The 10,604-nt window shown below is 32.8% G+C and overlaps 1 long non-coding RNA gene across 1 annotated transcript in view; it reads left to right on the top strand.

Moving 5' to 3' along the window:
* LOC105994928 overlaps nucleotides 1-10,604 on the top strand; it is a 253,180-nt gene that overhangs the window by 152,679 nt on the left and 89,897 nt on the right. The window contains exon 2 of the long non-coding RNA XR_001175538.1: nucleotides 9,077-9,122. This is a non-coding gene — a long non-coding RNA (uncharacterized LOC105994928). The remainder of the gene's footprint in view (nucleotides 1-9,076; nucleotides 9,123-10,604) is intronic.

The raw sequence follows: 10,604 nt of genomic DNA, 5'->3' as shown, positions 1-10,604 counted from the left end.
TGTGTGTGTGTGTGTGTGTGTGTGTGTGTATGCACATGCCAGTCTTGGGGCAGTCAGGCAGAGCCTAACTTTTTTGCTCAATTTGCTCAAGACTAGAACTCTACCACTTGAGCCATAGCTCCACTTTTAGCTTTTTGGTGGTTAAATAAAAACAAGAGTCCTATCCGCTTTCCTGCCCACACTGGCTTTAAACAAACTGAGATTCTTGGATCTCAGCCTCTTGAATAGCTAGGGTTACTAGCAAGCATGAGTCACTGGCAGCCAGTACCGTTGGGCTCTTGATAGAAATTCATGTCTTATCTGACTGTGACTGTTCAGTACAGGGGATCAGCGTCACTGGAGGAGTTCCTTCAGTGTACTCAGTGAGTGTTTATTTGTGTAGTTAGTTTTAATATTCAATACCTTTGTGTAATTTTTCAAAAGTATTATAGGATCTGTGCAAGCAAATCAAATATATATTTTACCCATTTTTTCTAAAATCATATATAGGAAATATGTATTTCAAGCTAGGGTATCCTGTGTCCCCCAAATACCTGTCCCTTGAATATAGGCATGTTATTGTCTTATTAGACTTTCCTCCATGCACACATGAGTCAGAAATGTCTGATTACAATTTGATTAATTCCTATAAATTTAGAAATGAGGACATTTATCCATTCATTTCTGACTTTCTTTGGACCATGGAAAGAATCCTCTGTAGTCTGCCAAACCTTCTCAAATTTCATAGCTTGCTCTCATGCTCCCTAATTAAACAAACTTTTCTTTCCAGGTCTATTTGAATGCCATTTATGATGTAATGCATACCTATCTTCTTATTCAGCTTCTGCATATTTTTTCCTTTGAAAAATCCATTAATAAATGATCTGTGGAACCAATATAATGAACACTCATTTACTTAGGTTAAACTAAGACTGTAGATACTGTTGATGATTTGCCAGCAGTAACCATAGTAGAATCCATGCCGACGGTCTCACTGGTAAAGCAGACAGTTTTAGCATCTCTGAAATTATAATCCAAGTGTAAGCTCATGGGCACATGAATCCTGTGATATATGCATGAATTTGCACTTTGTTAGTGAGAGTTAAGGCTTAGCATTTCTTTCCTCAGCTGTATTATATTATTTTCTGTTACTATACTTATTATTTATCTCTAGTTTTTCCTCCACTTTTTTTCCCACCCTTCACTTCCAAGGTGTCCCTGATCATCTGATTCTTATTAAGTAGTTAAATTATGCAGGTGCCAATCTCTGTATCCCCAAACACACATAGCTAATCAAGAATAAAACCATTTATTGTGAATTTATCTCTAGAATGAATCCTTCTTTCTCTGATTTTGAGGATGGATACATGCTCATTATGATCTGGTAGACAATTATAACATGCGCATTTAGAGAGTAGATGAAACAAAGAGTACTCTGTGTTAGGTGTTAAGACTTTTATTTTACTCGTTTAAAGACAAAGATTTAAATGTGCTTGTTTAAATTCAACAAGCCCTTAGAGCTATGAGGCCTTGGGGGTAAGAGGTGCTTAAAACCAAATAGCATAGGAGCTGAAGAAGTAATTATATGCCAGCCTGCAGATGGAGCTGAACAAAAAGTGAGCTGATCTGAGAATGGGGGATGGCAAAATGAATCATGTCCCCAGCATCGATAGGCCAAGAAAACAGAAGGAAAGCATGCTTTTTCATTTGTTTTTACCAAATTTTATAAAGTCCAATGCTTTGGTGATGGTTATTTCATCCTACTTTTCTATATTTTTAGTTTAACCTAATTTTTTTTAAAAATCTTAATTCTTTTAGTAAATATTAACATTTCTTACTATTTTGTATATTCTTTATTCAAGGTGGCAAGAAATTAAGAAAAGCATAATTGGAGAAAAAATTAATGTCCTTATTTCTCTAATGACTAACCTTTAAAAGCCTCTCACCTCTGTTCACTCCTTCCAGAAGATGACAAAAGGGAAAGAGGAATGTTAGGAATAAGTCTGAGAAGAAGCATTCTAAAGTGGCAAGATCAATTTTATTTTAAAGAGAACATCTCCCACATTCCCAATTTACTAAGAACTGAGAGAGGAGCAAAAAGTAGATTTTCTTTGTTTCAAGTCTTACTCTGGAGTATTGCTTTGTATTTAAAAATGCTTTAGGACTAAGTTTAGGATTAAAGTGATCACAAGACCAATTTGACTTCATTTCATTTAAAGTTGATGGCTCATCTTTGATGAAAACAAAAAAATGGATTTTGATAAATTCATAATCTGATTACAAAAGGATGCTACTTAACATTTCCAGAATCATTTTCATAAATAAGCTCACTGTGAATATATCAGCATGTATTTTATCTATGACAATTTACTTTTGTGTGTATTGAACTAAGGGGCTGGGCTCTGTCCCTTAGCTTTTTAGCTCCAGGAGTCATCTCGAGCACCCAGCTTCTACAATATTTTTAAAGCAAATAATTCTGAATTTTTCGTGACAAAAAATAAGAATTCTAGGGCTGGGTGCTGGTGGCTCATACCTGCAATCCTAGCTACTCAAAAGTCTGAGATCTGGAAGATCTGGGTTCAGAGGCAGCCTGGGAATGGGTAGGTTTGGAAGAGATGCGGGGAGAATTCTGAAAGGGGTGGACATTGGTCAAGATGTATTGTTTTCATAATCTGACATGTTGAATTGAAACCCCTTGGGACAACCACTTTAAAATAGACAGGCATGTAGGTAGGCAGGCAGAGAGACAGAGATAGATAGATAGATAGATAGATAGATAGATAGATAGATAGATAGATAGATAGATAGGTAGGTAGGTAGATAGATAGATAGATAGATAGATAGATAGATAGATAGATAGATAGATAGATAGATAGATAGATAGATAGATAGAATTTTTTGAAGGCAGCTTAAGGAGAAAAGTTCACAAGACTTCATTTCCAAAAAAGCCAGCAAAATGCCAGGGTATAACCATGTCTAAAGTGATAGTATCTCAGTGTGTAAGCATGCTGATCCAAATGCAAGACCTTTAGTTCAAGTCCAGATATGGGAAAAAAATTAAAGCTGATGTTGAATCCTGTTTTTCTATAGTATTTTAACAAGGCAGAAAAACTTTAAAGATAGCAATGGATTTTTGAGTGACTAACCAAGTAAAAAAGAGTATTTACTAAACTGTACTTTTTGCTAAAGTATGAAAATTGAATTTCCATTTGCTACTACCTGATATTTCATAGACAACTTCAAGGGAAAAAGAGATAGAAAGTAGGCTACAATTCATGTAAATCTTGTATCAACATGCTATACTGTTTTTTTTTTTTGTAGGACAGAACTCTATAACAGTAGTAACCTGCTTAATAAATGTTCTCTTCATTTTCTGTTTCATGTGTAGTCTGGTAACAAAATAACTCCAAATTTAGAAGCCTGAAACATTAAAGATTTGTTGCTGTTTATTTGTATTTCCTTAGCTTTCCTCTTTGCTTCTGACATTTATATAGGTTCTGCACTATTTGGTTCTCAGATTCATTCTTGTGTTTCAATCTACTTGATTTTCTTTTAAGAGAGTAGACTACGCAAGCTGAATTTCATAGATCAGTTCTTCTGTCTAGGTTCAGCCAATAGTAATCACTGGTGGTTAATAATTACAGAATGTCAGAGAATGCAAAATGGGAATGTTTCGCCTTTGGAGACCTTTAGTGACAGCTCTGTGTTTTGACCACCAACCAAGCCTTCCTGTTTCTCTTATTGACCCATTGTTTATCAGTCTCTTCCTCTACAAGCTTCACATTGTCTTATTTTCAATGTTTTGAGTAATTTGTGTTTACATGATAGCATCCTGAATAAGACAGAGTTGTAGACTTCATTATACTGTGTCTATGTTTGCATTTATTTTATTATTAATTTTTTATTGTCAGGGTGATGTACTTCTGGGTTACAGTTACATAAGTAAAGTACATTTCTTGTCAAACTTGTTTTTTTTTGTATAAGAATTCTATGCATCTGAATTTTATGCTTTCCAACTTTGGAAAAGATATATCATCACTACAGATATTGTCCTTTTGTCTCCATTTTCTCATTCTGAAATAATAATTATTATATTTATATTTGTCCTCAATAATTCTTAATCTTATATTATCTTTATTTCTTTTGTATTATTGATAAGTTCATTGAGATTCTATTACAGTTCAGTATTTCATCCTTAACTGAATTTAATGTAAGATAATCTTTAGTATCAATTTAAATGACAAGTTCATTTCCAAATTTTTAAAATGAATCTGACTTCTTATAGTTTATCTTTGTTTTTCCTTTTTCTTTGAAGTTTTTTGTTCTCACTAATATTTACTGTTACTTTGATTCTTAAGATTATATACTATTCATATTTAGTATAATGCTCATATTTAATTGTTCATTTCTATTTGCTGACATTTATGGAAGAACTTTTTGATATCTTGATCATTAAAGTTAGCCTTTCTCTGAGACTTCAGGCTGTTGAAAGGATCTTGCCAAAGTATATTTTCTTCTTTGAGATACTCCAGGTATATTAGTATGCAACTGTATTTTTTATAGCACTGCAGTCATTTAAAGCCTTCATTTTGTATCTATGGTATAATGTATTATTGCCGAGTTGAATTATTGCCCTGAAGTGTTGTGTAGCCTCACACTGATACCAGAAATGGAAAATTACACATTTAATTTCATCTGATAGGACACAGTCAAAAGGCACATGTATTAAAAAAATTGGTAAAAATCACCTATAGGCGGCATGAATAAAGTATATTTGAAATATAAGTAAATTTTGTGTTTAGACCTGGGCTAAATCCCAAGATATCTCATTATGTTTATGTAAATAATCCAAAATCCAGGAAAAATCTGAAATCTTTAAAACATCTGGTTCCAAGATTTTTGGATAAAGGATACTCAACTCTACCAAGATTCTCTTACAAGTTGGCAACCACTGTCTGTTAAGCACAAAAGGCAAAGCATTGCCTGTTGCTTTGTAATTAAACCTAATGAACATGTACACATTTACTTTTTATACTTCTGGCATGTAGCACCTAGAGAATGATATGTTGTCACTATGTCATAGTAAATAATAATAAACAATAAATTCACAACTGTATTTGCACAGTCTGAGTTTCCAGTATGTAAAATCATGTGCAGAATGTAAAATTTCTATGTGCCTAATGAATATTTCAATTTTCCAAATTCCTAATGAAAAATAGAAACTACATGTATTAAATGTATCCATGAATTTTACTAACAATTGCTTTGACACACTATAATATCTTTATATATATACACACACATAGAGAGAGAGCTAAATATATTCAAATATATTTAATCTTATTAAATTGGCATAAAAACCCTGTTAGATAAAATGTCATTGTTTTAAATATGATAGAAATATATACTGTGGTAGTTGTATAAATTTTCCTAGGACACATAATTTTTATCCTAGATAAGAGATATGGAGACATGTTTCCAGATGAGCCCCAGGAAAGCATGAGACATTATCTGAAAAGCTAAAGCAATAGGAACTAGTGACATGGTATAAGTGTAGAGCCAAGCATGTGGCCTTGAGTTTAATCCCAGTACAGCACTCACTCCCCCCAAAATTTTTTCTTTGCAAACCACAGCTGTGGCAATCTAGAATAAAAAGACCTTTAAAAAGATAAACACTATATACTGTGTCTCTTTATCTGTAATACTGCTCTTAATAACTATACCTCACAAGACCTGTACACTTGTAGGGATTACATACTTTGTATGAAAATCTAAAGACACAGTGCTTAATTCAGGATCTGTGCTGTCCTTTAAATCAAAACAGAAATGAAGGCTAGAAAAATACAGTTTGTTCATCCATTTCTGTCTTTCAGGCCATGAGAAGAAAAACAAAGATGTTACTTTTGCTAACATCTCTTTCTTTTTGAGCCTAACAAATGTGAGGCAGTGCAGGTCATTTGCAATGTCTGTTTAGAATACATAAATATGTATTCCAAATATGTGTATTACACATATGACTGATAAAATGTTCTTAATACATAGAATGATTCCAGGTCACTAATTTTATTTATTTTGTTCATATTTTACTTTTTCCTGATGGTTTCAGTTAAATATGAAATATTTTTATCCTGATATATTGGGTATCATTGCTGCATGTATAACTTAGAATCTATTACTTTTTTGTTTAGTGATAGGAATAGTACTTAAAAATACTAATTTTGAGTTATTTTGGCTGTTTCTATTGTAACAGAGTATTTTCTGTGCTTGGTGACATCTAACACAGGACTGGCTCTTTGGTGAACTGTTGAAGTATAGGGCAATACACAGAGTGAGCTGTTCGTTTCCCTACTCTTCATGGTCCCTTATCTTAAAGTGTGAGGTCATCTTCCTTGTTTAATTAAAATTAAAAAATACTTTGTAGCCTGCACTAATTCCTTCATATGACTATGACACAGATTTACAAAAATTACCCTATAAGGTAGGAAATGTGATGAACATTTCACAGAGGGGAACATGAAATTTGCTGAAAATCACGAAGAAGAGCAACTGGACTTCTTTTCCAGCACTGTCTGATGTCAAAAGCTAAATGGTTAAATAATTGTCATGCTACCTTCTAACTGTGCTTCTGTCTAGAACCTGGTATACAGATAAATCATTGATCATATGAATACCTTTTCTTAGTGCTGTCTCCCTGTGACACCTCATTGACCTCAACTTGATAGCCATTAGGTGGTACTGACATCAGAAAGGCAAAGATTATGGTTAGTCCCCACAAAAGCTGACCTGCTTTTGAGAAAAATATGTGTGTGTGTAATTTTATCTACATAACAAATCTGTTGTACCCTGGTGGTGTTGTCATAACAGTATCTTTAGGCAGGATTAACAAGTAACTAACAAATTTACTTTGGTTGCCAATAAATAACTGTAATCTGTTAATAATTGTGCATGTGTTTCATGTGGTCCTAAATAACATGAGATAATCTTCTAATGTAGTATCTTAGATTGGATCACTATTCCTTAATGCTTGATTTTCTATTATATCTCCTTTGAGAAAAGTATATCACTTAAAAATCATAAATACTTAGCAAAAGTAATTTATTAGTGCATTTTTGTAAGTGATGCCTACTAATTAGCATGAGTTTTTATTTATTGTTAACTAAATAAAAGTTTTTTGCTCAATACTATGAAAGGATAACCCTGACATATGCTTTCTTACTTAATGATTGCTCACAAATGCCTTGAGATATTTTATGTTTACCTCTTTATTTGAGCTGTTTGTACATGTTTTTAGTGTTTTTATATTGTTAGCACTGTGAAGATAAAATATGTCCTAATTCATCTCTCAGTATATCAGAGTGCCAAAAACTGGTCCTTGCACATAGTAGATGCTCACTAAATGTTGTTGATTTAGTAAATAATTAGTCTGGACTAGATTGAACAGATTTTTAATCTTATATTGTTATTGCCATCATTTCACTCTGCATAATTAAAGAACTTTACTTTTAAAGATGATTAAAATGTGTTATTAAAGTACTGGTATAAATTTTAGAGCAGTAAAAAGGACCTTGGCTATAACTTTATGAGGAAGAGGTGAAAGTGTTTCTTAATGTAGATATACTTACTGGGTAATAGTGATTATATTAATTTACTTCTCTGAGGAAGGTAAGATTTATGATTTTCACGTTGCACTTTGTAGTTTTTTTTTCTTCTGCCTCTATTTGCCACCTAGTAATTTTACTATGATGAAAATGGTGAAATTACAACATTTGAACACTTTATAATTTATCATTCAGATATAATTATTATTTCATGTTTCTTTTGTTTTTTCTCATCTACATAATTTTATACTGTCCATGAAAATGATACATGCTTATAGACCATTATAGTGTTTTACTGTGATAAAATTACATTTCCTATAAAATGAAATTATTCTTTTAAAGTACTTTTTATTATTGCAAAAATCTTCCCTTACATGTAAGTGATTTGCTTTACTTTTCTGTTATTAGACATTTAGGATATGTATAGTTTTTGTTATCATAAACTTGTCTTTTTATATAAATTCTTTTGGTATTCTATTATGTAAGCTGGAGTCCTACAACTACAATTACTGAGTTAAACTTTTGAACTTTGAGTTCTTGACACACCACATACCTTTAGAAATTCTCAATCCCACTGAGCCATCATCAAGACTGCTTATTACCTATACATATTTTTAAATAAATAGTAAACAAGTAAAGCTAACTGTGCTCACAGATATATATATATATATATATATATATATATATATATAAATTAAAAAGTTTGTTTTGCTTTCAGAAAGAATTGTGAAATTTTTTTTAGAATTTAGTTTGGAAGTTGCATGTTACAGTGCAACTTCCATCTAAATCCAAAAATTTTCAAGTCTAATTGTAAGTGGCATGTGTTTGTTTAAGCTGTACTTACACAAGTCTTCAGAATCAAAACCCACTTCACTCAGTTTTGTGAAAGTGTATTGGTTGAGGCATTATGCATTATGCCTGATGTGGTGTTAATATTCCCTCTCATACTGATCAGTCTCATTTTGTTTACTGTTGCAGCAAAGTTAATGAGCATTCAAAGTTTACTTTTATTTATTTATGCATGTTTTGTGGGTAGCTCTGCAAAAGCACCTTCCTTCCTCATCAATCTTCTAGCCAAACCAAGTGCAGATGAATCAGAGTACTTTCATTTTAGACACGGCAGTCATATTTGTATTAGGAAAGCAATAGTCTTGGAAGAATACCAAAAAAAAAAATCATTTTTAAGTGTTTGCCTCATCCTGTAGTGAAAGCATTTGTGTTTCCCAGGCTATGGTGAGTCTCAGTCCCTTGCTGGTGTTTTTTTAATAACACAGCTTAGGGGTGTGTGTGTGTCTGTGTGTGTTTGTGTATTAACTCATGAATTTAGGGTGATTGGGTGATCTGAAATATCCAATGGAGACCATAGAAACAAAATAATTCACCTCCTTTAAATACTGCAGTCTTTCCTACTTCTCTACCGAAATTGTCTCAGCTTAAATACTCCTATCAATTTAATAAACTAACTTTTACTTAGGTGACATAATTGTTTTTCATTTCAGAACACCTGATAACTTGCGAGTCTGTTGGTGCCTCATAGCCACACAGGTATGTATGTAAATTAAGTATAGTTATGTAAATATATGTATTAACTGACAAGTTGTTAGATTTTTGTACATTAAAGCCACTGAGTTCATAATATGAAAATGTACATTTTTGAGCACTGTAATTATAATTATTGACAGCTTTGAAGAACTATATTTTATAAATACATTGAATTTCATTGTAAAAATCAAATAAACAGTTTTAAGATTATTTGACGAGTTAGAACTATTGCAATACTACTGTTTCTTTTAAATCATCGTGTTGTTTTCAAACTTTTTTGCTCTTTTGGGGTTTATTTTTTGTGGGGTTGCTTTAGGTAAGAAGTGGTTGCAGATGTACTGTCTGCTACATGTCTCAAGCACTAGACAAATGGGAAAAAATGTTTGCACCTGTTTAAAATCTCAACGGTGGGGTGTTGTGGTGCCTGGGCAACAGGCAGGAATTCTCAAAAGCTTGGTTGCACCTGCTCAATTGTTGCTTGCAGCTGTGTCATATGAGTGAGAGCACAGAGAAGCTTGTTAGCAGTTTGCTTGTTCCTGTTATGTGTTTGTATTTTGTGGACTCCTGAGTTTGAAAGATACTTGATGTAGACCTTGAACTATTAACATAGGTTTATAATAAAACTCATTGGTTTTAGCTACCAAATATTTTCTCTAAATCCTTTGTTTCATGTCTCAAACTGCTTTAATAGCTGCTGACTGCCCTGGATAATGTGTATATTGACTTTTTCAAAGGATACCTGCGAGAGTAGATCTCTCCAGATAACTGTCTTGACAGTCATTTCTGTCCTGGTAGAGACATTTTGTGTTTGGCTCAATTTTACCATGTTGGCAGCCCCACTATGTGAGGCTGGATATAGTTATTGATCCATTTAGCTGAACAGATTTGAAAGCATTTGGCTATTAGTGGACACATGGGGCATATTCAGAAAATTTAAGGGCACATTTTAAGATGATTTCTTGATTTGTGTATGCATCTCTGTCATAGTTGTGGTAGAAGTACTAGTGAAAAAAGGTGAACATTAAATAGTTATCCTTGAAGATATGTTAAAATCCAGATGCAGATTTTAAGACTGCAACATTGTCTTTAATAAAATGCTAGATACTTGGTATTGTTTTTTAAAGTGTTTATCTTTTGGTTAAGGGTTTCTATATGCTCTGACAGTTATTATAGACTGTACCCTACTTAAAAATCTGCAAATATTACACAGTAAGCTACACTTATTTTCTTTTTCTTATATCTTCATTGTAAAGGTGATGAACTTTGGGGGGAGGGGTTATAGTTACATAAGTAAGGTAATGAGAACATTTCTTTCCTCTTCCCTTTTCCTTCTTCCTTCCTTCCTTCCTTGCTTCTTTCCTTCCTTCCTTCCTTGCTTCCTTTCTCTTTCTCTCTCTCTCTTTCTCTCTTTCTCTCTTTCTTTCTTTCTCTCTTTCTCTCTTCCTCCCTTTCTCTCTTCCTTTCTCTCTTTCTTTCTTTTTGTTG

The sequence above is a fragment of the Dipodomys ordii genome, unplaced genomic scaffold, assembly GCF_000151885.1.
Source record: "Dipodomys ordii isolate 6190 unplaced genomic scaffold, Dord_2.0 Scaffold111, whole genome shotgun sequence".
Classification (NCBI taxonomy): Eukaryota; Metazoa; Chordata; class Mammalia; order Rodentia; family Heteromyidae; genus Dipodomys; species Dipodomys ordii.
Note: the sequence above shows the minus strand (reverse complement) of the source record. Positions and strands in the feature narration are given on the sequence as shown.